We start from the raw sequence: 22,063 nt of genomic DNA on the forward strand, positions 1-22,063 counted from the left end.
GTAAATATATATATATATATATATATATATTTAATTTCTCATTCTCTTTCTCTATCTTATACATATATGTATATGTACATGCATATACTCATACATACTTTATTTCTCTTTCTCTCATCAAATAGATGAACATATTTTTTCATCTCTTTCTTTCTAATGCTTTTGCTATACGCAAGACGAAGTAAAAGTCAATAATAATATCTCTCTCTCTCTTTCTCTTGTTCTACAAAAAGCAAATCATTTTTATTGTAATTTTGGACTCCACCACGTTACGATTCGTTCACTTTTTCTTTTAACTTTTCATTTTATTTATTTTTTTTTCTCTCTCTCTCTCTCTCTCTCTCTCTCTCTCTCTGTCGATAAAAACAAGAAAGAAAAACATCGTATAGCAATGATTTTCAATGCCACGCTACCAGAGATTTGCAAATTGTCCTTTGAATAAAGAGAAGTTCCCGATAGTTACTTACGTTCTTGTCCGATCGAAACATTCGTTGAATTTTCTCTCTATGTATTCAGATTTTATATATTATATAAATATTCTAGTCACGATGAATAAACATTGGAAAATGAAATTAAATGAACCGAAAGTTCAAGGTAACCGATCAAATCATTTTAATGTGAATTTGTAATAATAATAATTTCGATCAAAAATTGCATGTACGTATATAATTTTATTTTATTATTTTTCTTCTAATTGTAAGTCCCCCTCTTCATTTTCAATATTATAATATTACAAATTTTCTACGTAAAAATAAAATAATAAATATCGAAGTGTTGCAACAAAGTGTTAAGATCGATAATACAATTAATTAATATATTAATAATAACGATTAATCTTAATTAATACGATTTAATGAACGTGTGTTGTCAATGCGAATAAAATAATTGACAAAGAATATTAGCGGATTGACTTGTCAAATGAAATGACGATAAAAATACAATTTCATACGTCAAAGATTCTTATTGTTAGTCTACAAATTCTAACTAGACGATTATTTTTTTTTGTATGGAAACGATGAATTATCATATCCCTAAACTAAAATGGCAAGACTCGATTCATTCGTCGATAGAAAGGAATCAATCATCCGTGTTTGTATGTATGTGTGTGTGTGTGTGTATGTGTGTGGACGTATGTGTCGTCAACAAACGGCTTCCGGATCGTCGAATTTCCATTCGTCCTGTTCATTAATCACATTTAATTGCTTTGCGAATCGTCGAGGAGATCACGTCACGATCTTCCACAATATAACCATTGAATTTATCGATTGACAATAGAATGAAACACCATGACGAACGTGTGACACAACACAATGATAATTTTTCTAATTATTTATTTTAATTTGGAAAACAAAAAACAAACATAAACTTTTTTCTATGTATGAAAGATTCGAATAAATAATTATAATATTTGGATTGGTATTATGTCAATACAATTATTGATATATTTATTATCAATTTTTTTCTAAAAGAAAATATTTTATATTAATATATAATTCATTATATTTATTTTGCAATATTTATTTATATTTTATTCCATTAATTCATCTTTTAAATCTGAGATATGATAATTCTTGACGTAGACGTATAAATTTGTTTCGAGGTACTGAAAGAGAAAAGGAATAAACATACATATATAAAGAGAGAGAGAGAGAGAGAGAGGAAGATGAATCCCTTTTTCAGATTGCATTTGGTTTCATTCAAAAAATATAGAAATGCTTTTGGTTAGTGGCTTTCAACTATGGTGGTGGTGTGCTTGCACAAAGGGTGAAACTTCGGGAGCTCACGAATAGGATCTATTCCGCATTGGCGTAGAACTTAGATCGTATAAATGTGAATGAGCGAGAAATAGAGATAAAAGATAAAAGATAAAGAAATAGAGAGAGAGAGAGAAAGAGAGAATGTCTTTGGAGTTGAAGTTTCTGTTTTTCATCCAATGCGAGGAAGTACACGTTAAAAAGACACCCACTAATACACAAATACATATAAACGGATAAATACATATATGTATATACACAACAGACACATTTACTAGGATATACTTACATCCTTTTAGTTCCTTCTGGAACAGGGCCAAGTCGAATCCACTTTGCCCTTTTCCAGGAACCCTACGATTATTGAAACTGAATGTTCAATCATTATTGGTTTTTTAAAATATATCTATAAAAGTATATCGAATTTATCGTTTATTTTGATAATATTTTAACACTGCAATATTTTCTTATTTATTATATTTATTAAATCCAAATATTATATCGATATATTATTGACTTATTATTTAGAATAAAAAATTGTATCGATTAGTTTTTTAGCGGTATGTTATAAACAACAAATATCGTTTATTGAAGTAGCATCCAAAAAAAAAAGGAAAGAACTTATGGGACCAATCTAATATATTCTAAAGAATAAATTATTCCTTGTAGAAAAAGTTGAGACACGAACTCTCCTAAATAAGTAAAATATTTCAAAAGGGGAAACCATATTGAAAATATTTATAGAAAAGTTTTCTTTTCTTAACTAACAATAATATAACTAAATCAAATTTCATTTACAATATGTTATACGTTGCATAATGTATACATTACAAATATTACACTTTATATATTTCGTTTGAAAAATATATGGATTGCTTTTGAGATATGTATATGTATATGTGGTAGTATTTTGAGTGCATTTTTCGATTACAAAAAAAACAAACGTCGATTTTCCACTTGACGAATAAAACGAGAACGTCGTGGTCTTCGGATGGATATTCCCGTTACATCATAGAAATAACGTTGGAAACGTCTCTTACTATACGTGTATACATATGAGTACATATTATATACATATATATATAGATATATATATATGTACACACGTTATACATCTACCGACATAGATTCTTATCCGTTCGCATTGAAAGACGTCTACTGGTTGGATCGATAAATGGCTAGGCGGAAGAAACGCAACGTCAAAAGAATTCATTCCGTTACATCGTCGAGAGTATTCTCTTTCTTTCCCTTCTTTCTTCCTTACATTTTTACCTCCCCCCCCCCCAATCCCTACCGAATCCTTTCTTTCTTATTATACTTTATCGCGTCGATTCTTTTGTAAAATCGAACGATTCGAAAAAAGAGAGGACAAAAAAAAAACGCTAGAAACATTCTCTCATTGGTTACTTTTTCTTCTATACTTTTCACGGTTAGGTATAATGAAGGAGAAATTTTTTCGATGATTTATATATATAAAAAAAAATTTTTTTCCCATTTACAATTGTTGACGATATAAAATGTTAATCGATGTTACGATGTTAATTTTGCAATACTTCAAAATAATGTATATAAAATATATAATAATATTTTTATATATTTTAGAGAGAAGAACAATTTTGTTAAGTATAATAGGGCTGAAAATGTTTGTAGTTCAGCAATCAACGTTGTTCAATCAATCCTCGGTTTATTAGATGTATATAAAAATATTATTAATATATGATATAAAAAATAAAATGAATATACATTAATATAATTGATTAGTTTGTTTCTCGTGTTAGATAATTAATTAATTTTATTAAAAGGCTGATTTAATTTCAAATACAAATTATAATGCTTATCCGTAAAAATCAATCTCGAATTATATTTTTAACATAAATAATATATTATAAATTATTATAAAAACGAATGACGCTTTAATATGATACGATTATATTTTCTTTTTTTAAATTATCTTCAAGTCAACGATGTGATAACAATTATAAATATTCACTCGTTAAATAATGAAATAACGATGAAAATTATTCTTCGTTCCAGTTTTAGATTCTCTTTATCACTATATATCGTGACCATATCTTTCTCACTCTTTCTCTCTTTCTTTCTCTCTCTTTCTTTTTCTATCCTTGTCGTTTATTAATAGTGTTTCTACGGATCTTCTTCCTTAGCGTGCTAAGGTTTATGCTAATCCCGAAAGCGATTACAATGCGAGCTGAATTCGTTGTCGCCCATTTCGATTCGTTTGAATCGATCAAATCTGAAGGACTCCTATCCCATATTTACTATTCTCTTTCAACTATGTACAGTTTATTTTTAGAGTTTACTAACAATAATAGAAATAATACTACCAAGTCAAACGCGATTTTTCATGCAAAGTGATAAAAAAATAAAATAAAAAAAGAAAGAAATATCACGAATATTTCTTCGTGTCACTATTACGATATCGATTAATCTCTCTATTACAAATTAAAATTTGTACTTTGAAATTTTTATATTCAATGTCGCGTTTGGTTAGATTTCTTTTCCCTTATATTACTTTTTATCTAAAAAAAAAAAAACCGTGGAAAAAAATTTGTTTTCAATCGAAACATTTTTAAAACTATATATTAACGTCGTTACATGAACTTTTTATTTTATTATTGCGAACGTATATATCATTATAGAACTGTCATTTAATTATTTTCCTCTTTTTTTTTTCCATACATCAATACAATACTTTCTCATGTGAAAATGAGAAAGGAAATGTTTTCAAAGGAAAATGTTAATAAGAATAATTATAGTTGAATATTTAAAAATGATTTTCAATTCAACTAGAGACGAATTTAATAATCTCTAATGAACGTGATAATTCATTCAGATATTTATCCATCCCCGTTTCCCACAATTACGCATTAATTTACAAATCGTTCGTAATTGTTGCTACCGCACTGACGCGTACAAAATTGTTCGCGGTAAATCACAATTTTGCATGATCATCATGATTACAACGTTAAATACGTTGCTAATTATAATTTCGACACTTAATGAAGAGTAACCCATTTTTTTTTTTTCTTTTGTTATAAATTCGTGTCATTTATATAAGTGTCCTAACATTTTTATAATACAAAATATATCTATACCGATTTAACGTTGATTTATTTAATATTATTTCCAAAATATCTTTACAATATTAAAAATACTCAACGATAATCACTCAACGCAATAATATTTTCAATATTTATGTAACTAATAAAAAAATTCCTACAATATATATTTAACCTATATATACGTATAAATAGTTTCAATTTTATAAAAATAGTGTATATAGTATATAGATGATATATAATAATATAGTTCTTAAAAAGGAGGCCACATACAAATGAAATGTCAATTGAGTTTCGTACAATCTCAAACCATTCCAACCTACTTGCTTAGCTCAATCTTTGTTCTCTCTTTTTGTCCCTTTACCCTTATATAAAAGATACCTTTCTCTCTCTCTCTCTCTCTTTTTCCTTTACTTGATTCTTTCATTGTCACTATTCCAAGAGACAAAGTTATCCTCCTAAAAGAGAAACGAAACTGTGGTGATAGTGGTAGTGGTAGTAATGATGATGATGGTGGTGGTGTTGGTGATAGCAATAGTAGCGATGGGGGTTGTGTTAGTAATGATGGGGGATCACGTTCACAGCTCAACTTAATAGGGGGTGGAGGTTGAAGGGTGAGGGAAGGGGGAAACGTGAGACAGTCGAGAATTCCGAGTTTGCGGTCGTTGAATTCACAAATGCGAGAGAACACTTATTTTCAAGGACTAAGAAATTTCTCTGTTTATTTCTCTCTCTCTCTCTCTTTCTCTCTCCTTTTCTTTTTCTTTTTTTCTTTCTTATACGCGGGTGTAGAAAGAGATATAGTTTTCCATTACTACTGAAATCACTGATTACATTTTTCACATATTTATAAGAAAATTTGTTTCCAACTCACGTTTAAGATTTCTTTTTTTTTTTCTCTCGTGTTTGTTAGAGATCTATACTCTAATTGATAATTAAATTATTTTTTTGTAATATTATGTTATATTATTTTAATATAAAGTACGACGGATTCTTGGGTCGGTTTATATCGATATTTTTATCAAATAATAATGGACATGAATGATGAATGAAAATATTATACGACATTATTATACGTTTTAAATTGTTACGACCTTTTGTTTTTGTGTAAATGCAACGATGATGCAACCCGCTAAGAGTGCAATTGTACTTTATACTTTAACGTAACCCAATTTTTTTTTGTTAACCATTATTCGAGTACCAACCCAAGGTTGTCGAAATGTCAATAATTTCTTTTTTACGATATATTTAACATTTTATATCATTATAAAAATTTTATTAATTATTATATACATATATATATATATATATATACACGAGATTGGATTAAAATGTTTAATCTTAAAACAAAAACAAATTATTTTTGATTTTCAATTAGACCGTAGAAAAATGATTTTTTGTTTGTTTGTTTCGAGAACAGTTTTTAATTTATTTGTTTTATTCTTTTTTTTTTTTTATTAATTGTAAGACTTGGTTTAACGCGAATTTATCGATTAAGCGTTCGAAACGAAACATTTACAATAGTATTAAACATCGTCTGACAATTTTCTTGGCCTTAATCGAAAAAGGGAGAAAGTTTCTCCGACTTCCATCGGAGCAAACGATTAATTGGCCATTACTGGGTTTCGTAATCGAACGAGATAAGGATGTTACCTAACTTTTCTTCTTTGAATCAACTCAAAGATTCACCACTTTTTCTCCATTTTTCTCCCCATTGTCTGATTGCCAGGCTAAGAATAGATAATGAGATTTAAACCGATTAGAAATATTCACTTGGCAATCAAATATTTACTTTCCAACAAAAAGTCAAACCCCTTTTTTACATTTATATAAATATATGATATTATTAGGTCTATAAATAAAATATATGATTATTATTAGATCTTAAGCATCTGTCAACATAATCCCATTGAAACATTATTCGATTTATGTTTCAATTAAAAATTGTTCTCGATTGAAAATGTCAATTCTCATCATTTACGGGGCAGACTTTAATTTTTTATTTGAATATGTAAAAATTTCCGATTAAGACTCATCGAATGCTTTCAAATATTTATAATGAGATCTTTATTAGGAAAATAATGTGTTGTGAGTGGGTTTCAATGCTTCAAGAACGGTGATTTTCACTTCGAAGATCAGCATACTGGTGGAAGAATGAAAATTTTCGAAAATGCAGAATTCGCAAGCGTTATCGAACGCAATTAATGCATTGAAAGACAAACGGCCGAAATACAACGAGACACACGATAAGGTGATTTTGTAGCTTGACAATTCCCGACCCCATGTTTCTGAAATGGTCAAAACATACTTTGATACGTTGATATGGGAAGACCTACCCACCCTGCTGTATTCACCAAACTTTTGCTACCTCTGACTGTCACATGTTTCGATCAATACCACAAAACCTGGCTGACCAGCACTTCCAGTATTATAAAGAAGTACAAAATTTTATCGATTCGTGAACCGTTTCAGAAAATGAACAATTTTTTCAACGTGGAATATTTGTACGCTGTTCAAAAAATAAGAGGACAATACTTTGAATCATAAATATATAACCAATTCTTTATAATAAAGCCTCGAATTTAGGAAAAAAAATTATATTAATCCATACTTTATTAAATTTAAATTTAATATATTTCTTCTTTCTAATCTAATAAAAAAAGAAAAAGAAAAATAAAAGCACGTGTCAACTATTATTATTAACGTTTGTTAGATAATATTTTAACAATAACGTTGAATACAATTATAAGATTAATTATTTGTCCGAATTTTATTATTCGACCATGAAGAAATTCATTTTCATTGAAATAGGAATTTGACGTTTAAATAATATTGATAAAATTGCAAATGGTTTGTAAAAAAAAGGGGCGTATCGAAAAGTTGTCTACGCGTCATTAGTCGATAGGCAATTAGTTGATACGATGTACTATAAAAGGGAAAGGAACGGGGAATAGAAAAGGTGGGGTGGGGTTGGTTGGGGTTTGGTTGAGGTTGAAAGAATCGAGACAGAACGATCGAATACATTCGCAAAATAATTGCTCGGTCGATTCTCGTTTTATTGGATTGGATACAGCAATAATCGAGAACAAAGAAAACGCTTTTGGTGAACTTTGTGAAAAGCAAATTTATATATATATAATTGTAATTATTTATTCATTCGGTTTAGAAAATGTTTTATCTTCTTTTTTTATTTTCAATAAATTTAAATTCTACATATATATATATATTTGTTGTGTAATTATTAACAAGAATTGTAATATAAATTCTATTCCTTTGTGGGATAGGCAGAAAAATGGATATGAAAAATTTATTACAAACAAATGACAGTAAATTTAAATCGATAACTAATTATTTCTCATTTCAATTGGAAATTAATTTACTCTTTTTTTTTCTAATAAAATTATGAACAATCCCTTCGTATTAGTTTAATCCGATATTGTGTTTATTTGAAAAGATATTTTTCTAATTAAAAGATATACAAAGAAAAGGGAAAATACAAAAAGAATATATTGTGAGAATTTAATTAGAATATTAAGATACGTTGTTTTATTTTTAAGATTGTAGGAAAGAATTGGACTTTTATGTTAGCTAAAAAATCTCAACGACGATTTTTCGAGTTAGGTCAGTTTCTTTCTTAAAGTAGAACGATAGATTTCGCGAAATTTTTATCTTTCGAGGATGAGACTGCGTACTTTTCGGAGGTAAAGCTCAATAGGAGGAAAATGGACGAGAGAATGGTTTTTAAAGGGGATAGAATATTCTTCCTAGCGTTTAATACGCTTTTTCTTTCCCTTTATTTTTTTTCGTTTTGCATATTTACTTTATCAATATTAATATGAATAATTATATTACGTACAATTATAGAAATTTATTATCATATAATTATACAAATTATTTCTAACATAATTGTCATATTATCTTATTTATTAATTTTATAATAATAAAATTCTATGCTTACAATTTTGAAAGGTATACATTTATTATTTTATTAACAGGTTGAATATATCGTGTGAGGAGAGATTATCAGTGATTTTTAATAAAAAAATATCAAATTGTTTTCCAAGAAAAGCCATGTAACATTGAAACACATGAACGTATCGATTAATAAATTGCAAAATATTCAGAATAAAAAAGAAGAAAAAATTTCTTTGTCATCTACTACTGTTCTATTTTTTTTTTTTCTTCATTTATTCTTTCTATTACAGAGTTATGTGTTTTCATTGGATATATCGAAGATACTGGACAGACAAGATAAACGAGACTACTCTCTTTTTCTGGCCGATTTTTATTCGAACTTTATTTCGAAAAGAGAGTGTACAGACATTGGTATCGGGTAACTCTTCTATTCTCGCGTTCTACCTTACTCTTTTGCACTTGTAGAAAAAAAGAAAAAAAGAAAAAGAAAAAAAAAAGAAAAATGGTCATAAAAAGAAGTAGAGAAGATAGCGAGTGGCCCATTTCAAGTGTTACCGTACTATTTTTATAGCAATTGTTACGACCTTTTACTTACATTGTTTCTTTTTTTGCTTCTTTTTTCTTTTTTTTTTTACTTTAATCGTACCATTTTTAAAAAATGTAAATTTATGACAATAATAATTATAATAATAATTATTATTATTATATATTATTGTAATTAATGATAATTGTGTTCTGATTATTAATGATAAATAAATTAATATTTTACGACTATTTTTGAAATGAAAATAAATTTTGTCACACTTTAAGTGTTAAAAAATAGATAGGTATATAAAGAAAAACGTAGGGAGATGAAAGAACTTGTTTTTCTATCGTAGAAGAAGAAAGTCTTAAAAATTTCCGCATGAAAAATTTCTAATACAAATGTCGATGTGTAGGACGGAAAAACCATTCATGAAGATCTAACAATTGCGACTGTCTCTTTCAAGCTTTAAGAAAAATCACAAATTGCACTTACAATTAGCTCGCTTTGTTTTCAAAAAAAAAAAAGAGGAAAAAAAGAAAAGGAAAATGAAAAAAGCAAAATTAACAAAACAATAATCGTCATATTCGTAATTTAATATATCAATCGAACACGAATTACTTTTAATTTATATTTCCTAATCCGATTAAAATTGAATTTCCAACACTAATACACATTTTAACGTTAAGCACAAAAAAATAGGAAGGAACAATTAGGACTTTAATTAAATTAGTTAAATTAGCTTATACCAGTTTTAATTCGAAAATTCTATTATAATCGTTAGCTTAATGAACGTTTCATTTTCTAATTTAATTTCAACGAATTTTCATTTGTGAATTTTTTTCTCTATATTTTACTTATATTTGTAAATATAATAATAATAATAATAAAAAAAAAACGAAAATATAGGCAAACGTTCGCGAAAATAAGCTTTTTACATTGAAGACGAGTCATTCCGTTGTTGAAAAAGTTATATAGGTCGTAATGATACAAAAGTTGAACGAGAAAGTAAAGACAAAGAAAAACGTGAAAAAGAAAGAGAGAAAGAGAAAGAAGGAAAATAAAAAGATTGCAATAACAAACGAAAATATGTAAATACCAGTTTTAAACGAGACCCCATTTAAGAGTAATTACCGTTCCTGTTTATATTTTATTTATTTCAACGTGTAAGCTTCGGTTCTTTGCATGACGACGATGAAGAAAAAAGGGGAAAAAAAAAAACAAATTTCTGTTTATTTTTCTTGTTGTTGTTGTTTTTAATTCCAAATTTTTTCTTTTTCTTTTTTCCTTTCTTTTTTTCTTTTTTTTGTTCATTTTATTTTATATTTTTATATTTCTATACGACAAAACGTCATCTATTACTCCCACATAAACACGTGTCTCTTCTCCGTTCGATTTAGAATTTCCTGCACGTTTCTTAGCGGATTCCGAGTTTATAAAATGTCCGAGAGATGATTTTCTTTTGTGAGAGAAAATACGAAAAAAAAAAAAAAAAAAAATGAATAAAAAGGAGGAGAAAAAAAAGAAAGGAAATAATTCAATTCCAATCGCGTACGTGTATACGAGAAATATTATTCCGATCTATCGTGACTTCTGTTTTGCATTTATTTCTGATAATGAATGCACAATCTTATATTTAAAAATAAAATCAAGTTAATAATCTATCTCTATCTCTCTTTTCTATTTTTTTTTTTTAATTAATTATTATCCAATTATGCTTGAAATCAATTTGAATTTTATTTTTTAAAAACTACTATTCAACACATGGTATTTTGTAAATTAATTCAAATTATAATTCCGAGAATATATTTGAAGAAGAACAAAAAAAATATGACAAATTAACGAGAATAAAAAATACGTTGATATTAATCAATTCTAACACGTATATTTACTTATTTTTACTTATTTATTAATCTTCTATATATATATTTATATTTTACAAATAAACGCATCCCATTGTTGGGATCTTTTTTCTCCTCGATGTATCATTTATTCGATGTATCTATAAAAGCATATTCTGAAAGTTTATATACTTGCAAAGATGATGGATGAGAAACACAGAGATGTCTCATGAATGTACATACAATTCTACGATCTATCATACATCCTTTATACTAATCTACCAACAATGTTAGAAAAAAAAAAAAAAAGAAAAAAAAGAAAATAAGAGAAAAAAAGTATACGTGTATATTTATATGAATTATGTTTTACAGTAGACATTTCATATTTATCCCCAAAAAAATATTTAATCTCTATATGATTTAAATACGTATACTTAATATTAAATTATATTTTAAAAAATTATAAAATCTCAAAAATTACAAATCACATAACAAGAAATTTTATATTCAATAAATTTCAATTTAGATCATTTTAAAAAAAAAATTAATAGAACAATTTCGTAATGTTATTATATGTTCTGTTGATGAGTTGTTTTTTCTTTTTTTTCTAAACAAAAAAATGAAAAATTTATTAGAGTGAGGATAGCCATTCTACTCGTCATCATCCAACCAATCTCATTAAATTATTCAAATCGATCATTCCTATTGTTGGCGTTATCGTGCTCGTTTATCAAAGATGCCTCTTACAATCTTATTTCATTCATTGTCTTCTCTTATAGCAGGGAACGGTTATCTCGATGTCCCAACGTACAATGTCCTAGTTTCAATCTTTTGTTCGACAAAAAAAGAGTGAACGAGAATGAAAATAAGAGAATGAGAGAGAGAGAGAGAGAGAGAAAGAGAGAGATCATTAACGATGAATCGGATTCACCTGTTCTTTTCTTTTCAATTGCTATAAGCTCGTCTTCTTCTTCTTCTTCTTCTTCTTCTTCTCATCAGAAAGATCATTTTGTATAACTCGTTAAGTACCCCTACTTTTATATACTTGCATTTGGAGAAGTTTTAATCGTGTTTAAGTATTCTTATCGATATACGATTTATTAGTTTGTTTCTACAATATAAACGTTTAACATATTTATCAACGATCCTATTATTTATTTTTTTTTTTTTTCATATATACCTATATTTATTTATTTATTATTATTTTAAATAATATATATATAATTGTTATATTTTAATTATGAAATATATTATATAATTATATTTTAATTTCTTTTTGTTCTATTTTTTTTAAATATTATACACAAAAAATATTCTATTAATATTGTTTTTAAGTTTATTCATAGCACTGGTGTATTAATGAATACAAAAATTTGACAATGTTCGTGTTACAACGAATCCTTTCCTAACCATTATTATACTTATTATTTTTTCTACTATCATATTTTCCCATTGTTATATTCCTTTTAACTTAAACATCGATAAATCTAATTAAAACTTCGCGAAATATTTCTTCATTGGCTTTAGAAATAAATTAATAGGACAAAAAGTGACGGTAAGGGGGTGGAGGAAAAAAAAACAAAACAAAAGAAAAAGTAACATTTAACGAGATTAGAAATTATAATAGCATCGATGTTTTAAAACCTCCCCAAAAACTGTTGTTATTGCCATTTATCTTTCATTCCTTGTCTTATAAAGTGATAATTTATAAAATAAAAAAAAACAAATTAAATAAAACTAATGATCGCGAAAATAAAAGTAACTGTAAAAGAAAACAAAAGCTAATTAGTTGTAATTATTTAATTATATATGAAAATTGAGTTAATTAAGTTTGTCAAAAGATAGATGAGGATATCTTATGTTAGTAGATTTCCTAAACGTTTCTCCGTGTCTCATGGTAAGGTACGGGTTCGTTTCCCTTCCGTAATTCTCAATAAATACCACTACTAATTGGCTCGTAAAGTTAAACGGTCAATTTGCTCGTATCTCAAGCGTGCGATTTCGCACTAAGCTGTCGCATTTGTTGTTCGACGATCGTTCGAACAATACCTTTTCCAATGGTACATTCTATATTATTTTGTATATTTCTGTATGTGTGTGTATATATATAATATATGTGATCAGAACAACGTTTGATTAATGTATATCTATTCCTAGAATATTAATCAATATTATATTAAATTATTGAATCAAATATATATTATACAAAGAAAAATAATACGTGTTTATAATTAAGAATATGATACACTTGTTTGATGTGAGATTTATTATTTAAATTAATATTATTTTTTCAAATTTCCTCACGTTTCTCTCTGTCTTTTTATTTGATTTTATTTTATTCCCCATTTTTATTTTTTTTTTTATTTATGCATTTGCAACGAGAAATATCCTGAAAAATGACTTTTAATATTTACAATTTATACTTTTTTTTTCTTGTGCAATTATCTCTTAAATAAAATTAATATCACATTTTAAATTATATCAACATTAAAGTGAAATACAATATATTCATTTAATAAATGCGTTTAATTGTAACAAATTATTAATGTAAAATAACAGAAAGACATATGTGTATCAATTTATAAATAATTAATATTGCTTTAAATGAATTCATTGATGTGCATGTATAAATGTATTATCAAACGATTAACAATAAATAATTATACATTAAAGTGTACGCGCGCTTATAAAATTGTAACGTGAAAGAAAAAAAGGGAAATAAAATAAATAGAAGGATAAAACCTTTAAAGGAAAACTTTTCTAACCAACACTCAATTTTATTCATTCTCATGCAATTGTCTCTCTCTCTCTCTCTTTCTTTCTTAAAAGCGAAAAACAAATAGAAAACAGTCTCTTGGTTAACGTAGAAATACCAAAATTATGCGTTCCTGTTTCAACGAAAATACTAGTTTAGGAGAATTCCTCTCTTCCATTTTTCCACTCGAGTTGTTTAAGTATATCCTTAAAGAACGAAACGAAGATAGTAGAGAAAAAAGAAAAAAAATAAATACGGTAAGAAAGAACAAGTAACATAAAAAAAAAAAAAATTAAAATAAAATAAAAGAAAAGAAAAAAAGTGTAGATAAAACGTGTTAGAAATAAAACGTGATAAAGAGGAAATGTGTTAAACGTAAAATGAGATAGAAGGAAAATGGTGGCAAACTCATTTCAGAAACGTGCTACTCTCAATTTACATTCCTTCAATTTAGTCAGAAGAAAACGAACTATTGAAACACGTTGGAAACTTCTACTATACCGCAAAACGAATATAAATTAGCGGGATATGAAAAAAAAAGGTGTTGGATAGGAGATGGGAGGGTGGGGAAGGGCGGGGGGGGGGGAGAGTAGACAAGCTTGAAAAGAAAAGAAAAGAAACTTAGGGGCGACTCGATTGAAATAAAAAATTCCGACTACGTCATCGAACCTAATTAATTAAGGATAAGTTTTTGTAATTTTCTTTTTTATGCTATCTTCAACGCGTTTTATTTAATTAATATTTCTAATATCGAATCGAATTTTTTATCGACAATCTCGAACAATGATCGTTGAAACAATATTCCAACAATTATTGATTTTTTAATTTAAGATAGAAGCCTGTTTTTTTTTTGTATTATCACAATAATATAATTCGTAACGATGAGTAATTAGATTAAGTAACTAAAAATGAATGAGAATACTTTTGTTTCTTTAATAAAATTCATTGAATTATGCGTTTAAAACAATTGTCGTCGTTTAATGGTAATGAAAACTTACGATTGTATTGAGATCTCAACGTTTTCATTTGATCCCTCGTGAATTGAATAACGATGCTCTAAGGTATCAACTTAAGATTTTTGAATTAAAAAGATCACAGTACTCAAATAGTTCATTGAAAAGAATTTGAATTTTTGATTGAAACGAAATGAAGATATTTTCAAGAAACTTTCTCATGTTCTTGGTGTCTTGTAAAAATTCAATCAATCTGAATAAAATTTTTACACACATTTGGTAATCAGAGTTTTCTTTTTTTTTTTTAAATATTAAATATTTAAAAAAAAATGATTTCCCGTTGGTTATGATCGATCAAAAATCGGCCTTATTATACAAATAAAGTTAAACGTTAGACCCTTGAAAAGAAAAAGCAATTAATTCCAAGGACAAAAATTCGACGTTGAAACATCGATCTTATAAGCCTTTCTTCTTATACATTGATCGGATGAGTTATCTCGAAGTGAGCTCTCCTCGTACGTAGTCAAGAACGTGAGAAAGTTTCAACCTAAACTCTTGCTAAGAAAAGAAAAAAAAACTCTCTCGCGTGTTCGTTCCTATGACGAATAGGTGAACGGAGATAAAAAAAACAATATAAGACAGAAAAAAAAAAGTTTCTTTTAGCATAGAACAAGTTAAAAGTTCCAATAGAATTTCAACGTTCCTTCTTATATATAGGTAGTATAACTTTTCTACTTCTTCAGAAAAGGGTATTCTTCTTTTTTTATATTTTTTTTCCCCTCTCTCTCTCTCTCTCTCTCTGTCTCTCAATTTTGTTTACTTTGTTAACTGAACTTCTAATGTATGGTAATAATCCAAAGTTTCTATCATTTTTTTTATGTGTTTTATTTAAAGAGAGTTCGTTGATTTTTCTATTATTTATCTTTCTAATATAAAAATCATTTATTGATCAATATAAATACACGGATACTGCAATTAATAAATTATAATTAAGTATATATATTTTTCGATTTTATTCACTTTTTAAATCGAACTATTACTTTTATCTATTTAAAATTTATATATATATATATGTATATGAACGATAAGATCACCAAAAAAGAACCGTTTCGAGTTGGATTACCGTGACGATATCAGGTTAGTTTAGATAAAAAATAAATAAACAATTTGTGATTTTTTTTTCCTTTGTCGAGTGAGCTTATGTTAAACCGGACATGGATAGATAATTGATCGTTCTTGAAATATGCGTCAGAGTGATGAGAATAATGATATCATAAAGAAAGAAAGGAAGGACAAATGGGGAAAGAAAAACTTAGGGGGATTGAAAAATGAATAAAAGAAGAGCAATCCTTGTCGAGATGTAGTTGATTATGCATCATTATGAAATAAATCTGACACGAGAGTCATATTTTAACCCTTTCAGCTTTATGGATGCATATATGTGTCCAGCATAAGTTATTGGTGTGAATTATGAATATTTTCATACAGTGTCCCGTAAAATTGTACAACGTTATATATCTTCTATTAAATTTTTGTTTTCATTGAACATTACTGATACAATATGTTTAAGATGAAAATAATTTAGAAAAATAAATACATTAATATAATTTCATATTTTTTTTTAGAATAAAACACCTGTATCTTAAAATCTCAATGAAATATTCTGTTTGGGGATTGATTAGCCACATGCATTGTTTTTTATTATTTAAATGTTTTTTTTTTTTAATATCAAAATCAGTTAAATGAAAAATAATCAATAAAAGAATTTTAATTCTTTCATTATAAGAACAATGAGCTAATCTCTCTCTAACTATATTGAAAACTGACTCGAGTAAAACTGACCTAAATGTTTAAATCAGCATGCATCTTTTATGTTAAACATTGTCAACTTACTTGGTGATAAAAAAATCTCTCCTTTCAAATTGCAACGAACGCACTCACATATACGGATTTCCAGTGACAACGCCATTCACAACACAATAAACTTTATTTTACACAGAGATAATTTTATCACTTCCACGCATAAAATATTATATATTACAAAATATTTATTTACTTTGTGTATTTTTTATTTTAATAATTAATTATATCGCACACTTTAACTAGTTCTTTTTTTAATTCGGTCATACGTAAAACGAAGTACAATTAACGGGATTAATCATCGAAATATTTTTCATGATAGTATAGATAAAAAAAGAAAAAAAAAATCCAACATAAAACACTGTGTATTTAACGTTAAAATAAAATAAATACATTATTAAAAAGATGTGTAGTGTATAATATCGAAACACGCGTAAACACATCTCGTCGGAAGCCGGTAAGAACGTTGACTAAGAAGAACAAGGAGAAAAGATATTTTAAACTAGCCGAAAAAAAAATCTTTTCAGTTATTAAATGTTTTGTTTATAATTTACTTATAACTTCTAGCTCTTACGTCAACGTATATATTCTAACGTAATCTCTTTTATTCTAATAAACATCTCACCGCCGAATTTATAATGGCATTGACCTTCGTGTATGTTCGGTATCTGTCGTGTATATTCCGAAACCAATTTTCATACTTATTGTTAGTCTCTTTCGAGCGTTGGTAGATGTAACATCGGTATTAGATAAATATATATAATTTTTTTCGTTTCGCGTATACGCGTGTGCATTATGATCTTCCTATGCAAGTGATATATATATATATATGCATATGTGCACGAGTGTGTGTTTAATTCTAAAGTGTGATATATACATATATGCATATCTGCAGACAGTATGGTATGCATATGTGCGCGAGTGTGTGTTTAATTCTAAAGTGTGATATATACATATATGCATATCTGCAGACAGTATGGTATGCATATGTGCGCGAGTGTGTGTTTAATTCTAAAGTGTGATATATATATATGCATACTTGCAGGCAGGTATGGTATGCATATGTACGCGAGTGTGTGTTTAGTGCTAAATAGTGATATATACATATATGAATACCTTCAGGCAGGATATGGATATGGATAATATGCAGCATTGGACATAAGAACAAAACGCATCTAACGTAGGCTAACCATCATTTTTTTATTTTAACGCTATTTTTACCATAAGTGTCATAAAATACCTATCGAAAGTTTCTATTGAAATTATTATCATTAGTTTTAATCGATTTCCTTTAATGAATTTTGGATTATTCTTATAATTGAATTATATAGGGATGTTGAATTTATTATTTTGATATCTTTTTTTTTTCTTCGAGAATCTTAAAGTAATTTTTAACAATTATTCTCATATATTTATATTTGCATGTAAACGAGATAGGTATTATACACAAGATTGTGGTAGAAATAGCGTTAATGAATATTTAATTGATTCTAATACTAAAAAAACATTAAAGGATGAACAATCGTTAGGTATTAAAAAAAAGAACCAGATATTCCCCACCCCCCATCCGGTTCTTACAGTTATATCCCAGAACGTACGATTTTTCTTTTAACGAACGTTTTCTCTCAATTATTATCGTATTTAATTAATTCATTTTTTTTAATAAATAAAGCCCTCAACATTCAAACTCATTAAACATAATATAATTAAAGTATAGCAATGCATATATTTCTAAATCGTTTTAATTTTAAAACACATTGTATCAATATCGATAACGGTATATTATTTTTAAAAAAGATACTCTCTCATCGCGTATTTCTATATCAGTTAATAAAAAAAACTATTTATTATCTTTTACACAATTAAGAGTAAAAGTATAAAAGAAAAACAAAAAGAGAGAAGTAAAGACTTTTTGTATTGCGTGTAACCGAAGATGGTAGTTTGGGTGGAGAAGAGGAGGTGGAACGGGGTGGTGGTGGTGGGTGGGGTGGGGGTGGNGACTTTTTGTATTGCGTGTAACCGAAGATGGTAGTTTGGGTGGAGAAGAGGAGGTGGAACGGGGTGGTGGTGGTGGGTGGGGTGGGGGTGGGGAGGGGAGTTTGTTCGAGGCAAAAAATATATGGCACTCGAGTGAAGGGCAGAAATAAACGATTTTGTAAAGATAAAAAGTAAAATCGTTCTGAAAGCCAAGCAACATCGAATGGGTTGGTTGTTCGTGAACTTGAAGGCCGCTCGTTATTGTGCACCGTATTGAATCGATCGATCGAATGGCGGCCGTCGGCTTGGCGCGTCAACTTGACTGCAACTGCAACTACAACTGCAAGTTTATTTTTTTGTTTGTTTTCTTTTTTTTGTACTTCTTAATTCGTTCGATCTATATCCAAAAATTTTCTTAACAATTGATAATAATTTTTATTTAATTTTTTCGTTCCTTCTTCCATTTGTTTTTTTTTTCCGCAGTTTTTTATTTTTATTCTTGACAAAATTATAATCATTGAAAGATAACTAGGACACTATTTACGTAACTAAACGATCATAACTAACAACCAATTTTACCTACGTTACAATTGTATTTTTTTTCATTTTGTTATATATAAAAAAAAAAAATAATGTTCGTCTTAAATAATTCTATTAGGTAGTTATTTTTTAAAAGAGAGAGAGAAAGAAAGAGAGGCATTAAAACAAAAGAACGATTTTAAATTTATCGAATTAATAACTGCATTTGTAATCATTATTTGTCGTTATTATCTATTGAGAGATGATATAAAAGTTAAATAGAATTGCATAACATTTGATGTGTATATTTAATTGCCAGTTTTTATACGCGTAGATATAATCTATGTTCTTTTATATTTTCGAATTTATTAAATAATATATCACGTGCAATTAAATCGTTTCTGTCGGGTTGTTATATATTAAAAAATAATAATAAAAAAAAAAAGATACAAGAATGGGTAGTAATTAGAGAATATCTCGCTAGATATTATGTATTATACGAGCAACAATTAAGTAACGAGACGTAGTATGAATTTAATATGCTCGTAAATTGAATACAACTTTGACTCTTCCCTCTTCACAATTTTTCTTTTTTTTTATTCCTGAATAATTCTGCACAACTTTTTTCATTATCGTGTAAATTAAAGAACGATCGAGAACTTTTGAAATACTATAGAAATAATAATCGATAATAAATTGAAATAAAAGTAGTATTGCGATATTACACGTTGAATAATACGAAATAACCGTATGTGCATGTTATGCAGGATTATATTATGCAATAAACGTCGTTTGTATATTTTTCATAAAAGCGTTTCTTTTATCTCTATTTCTCTCTCTCTCTCTCTCTCTCTCTCTCACTCTTTTTTTCAATTCCTAGGTTATTGTAAACGAATTTTCCTTCATTCGAATTGAAATCAATTTTTACAAATTGTTCGGTTTCCCTTTTTTTTTCTCCAAACTTTTTACTTCAAATTGCACACATGTTTATTCAAGTGTAAAATCATGAGACAGAAAAAGGAAGTACCCTGTAAAAGGAATTACATTTTTATACATATGTATATCATATGGAAATTTAGAAATATTTGTATATTTGTAATGTTATTACACGTATATAAAATTGTTCGTAATATTCAATAAATTTGTAACTTCGTTTTGTTCTCGACTATAGATTTTCTACAATTTCTATTGCATACAAATTAAAATGTTTATTTATTCGTTACAGACAAAAAATGAATATTTAGAAAAATTCGTCAAATTCGATATTCCATATCTCTTTTGCTTGTTTATTTATTTTTTATTCAAAACCTGTAGCTATAAAATCAACATTCTCTTTGAGTCTATTTATACGATTGTATTTATTTTATTTTATTTTCATATATATATAAAACACATCCTATCAAAAAATCTTATTCGTATATAACTGGAATTCTAAACAAATTCGATGAAAACTAAATCTTATTAATTTACATTTTAAACAACAAATTTTATTTCCATTCGAAAATAGTTCCAACCAAAATTTGCATTCCATGCAAACGTTATTTTGTTGTTTATATCTTTTCGACCAACAGAGTGTTGCAATATCGGTGAAAAAGAAAAGGAAAAAACATTCTCTTAAAAAAAAAAAAAAAAAAAGAAAAAGAAAAAAGCGATATAGAAAGAGAGAGAGAGAGACACACAGGACATGAATAATTATGAATTTATAAAAATAGTTAAAAGAAAACCAAAATAAAACACACCATTGATAAAAAATATGAAAAATCACATAAAAATATTGACAGATAAAAAAGGGACGATGAGATAGGGGGGCAGGGGGATTGACATTAGAAGTGTAGTGGAAAGAATGGAAAATATAAAAAAAGAGATACGATAAAATATTCAAAGAGAAAAATAGAAGGAGTGAGGGAATGAAAAGGGGTGGTGGGTAGGGGGGGGGGTTGTATGAATAATTATAGATTTAGAAAAATCTTGAAAACGTTGAAAAGAAAAAAGGGTGGGAAGGGGAAAATGAACGGAATAATGGGACGAAGTGGGGGTTGGGGTGGGGGGTGGTGGTGGGGAGGGAATAGAATAGAAGAAAAAATGGAATAAAAGGAGTAATAGTGGCAAGAAAAGAATAGAGGAAGCATTATAATATGATGTTAGATGGAAAAAGAGGGATGAGTATGAACGTGTGTATGTGAGTGAGTGAATGAATGAGTATATGTGTGAGAAAAAAAGAGTGAGAGAGAGAGAGAGAGAGAGGTAGAAGGTAACGTGGCGCCGCGACACGTCACGACGCTCAGTCTACCGGCGTCGTTCGTAAACGTAACACAGTTTACTATGATGTGTCACGCGACGATTCGAGCTTAGATTTAGTTTTCGTTTTCATCGTTGATAAAAGGGGGGGAAGAAAGAAAGCAAGCAACTAAGCAAAAAAGAAAAGAAAGAAAAAAACAAACGAACAAATTAATTATACTAATTTGTACAAATTCGGCAAGATATTTTTTTATCCTCTAAGATATATTGTATAATATTTCTTTTCATTATTTTGTTTCTCTTTTGTTTTTTTCGTTCTAGCCATCTTTGGCCATTAAAAAGAACACACATCACAATTCGATCGATAATTCACATCTTTTTATTTATTTATTTATTTATTTATTCGTGATTTATTTTGGAAGATAAAAATCATTTGATTTTTTTAATACGGAAGGTATATATATATATATATATATATGTATATATGTATGTGTATGTATATATGTCATTATAGTGATCGAATTATTTATTATAATGTATAATTTTATTTGTTTTTTATAAATAATAATCATATTGTGTACTTTGATATATTTTTTTTTCTTTTTTCATTTAAATTTATTATTTCAATGTATTTTTTTTCTTTTTTTATAATAG

At 27.5% G+C, this 22,063-nt stretch overlaps 1 protein-coding gene across 3 annotated transcripts in view; it reads left to right on the plus strand.

Annotated features, from left to right (window-relative positions):
* The window catches only part of LOC106793338 (octopamine receptor beta-3R-like), a 67,599-nt gene that overhangs the window by 22,043 nt on the left and 23,493 nt on the right, over positions 1 to 22,063 (plus strand). The window contains exon 1 of one of the 3 annotated variants that reach the window (XM_014760195.1): positions 21,261 to 21,646. The exons of the other annotated variants lie outside the window; for them this stretch is intronic. The gene's annotated coding sequence lies outside the window, so the exon portion shown is untranslated. Of the gene's footprint in view, positions 1 to 21,260; positions 21,647 to 22,063 lie in introns of those variants that run through there. 3 annotated transcript variants of the gene reach the window in all.

The sequence above is a fragment of the Polistes canadensis genome, unplaced genomic scaffold, assembly GCF_001313835.1.
Source record: "Polistes canadensis isolate GaletaPanama2010 unplaced genomic scaffold, ASM131383v1 scaffold_0, whole genome shotgun sequence".
NCBI lineage: Eukaryota > Metazoa > Arthropoda > Insecta > Hymenoptera > Vespidae > Polistes > Polistes canadensis.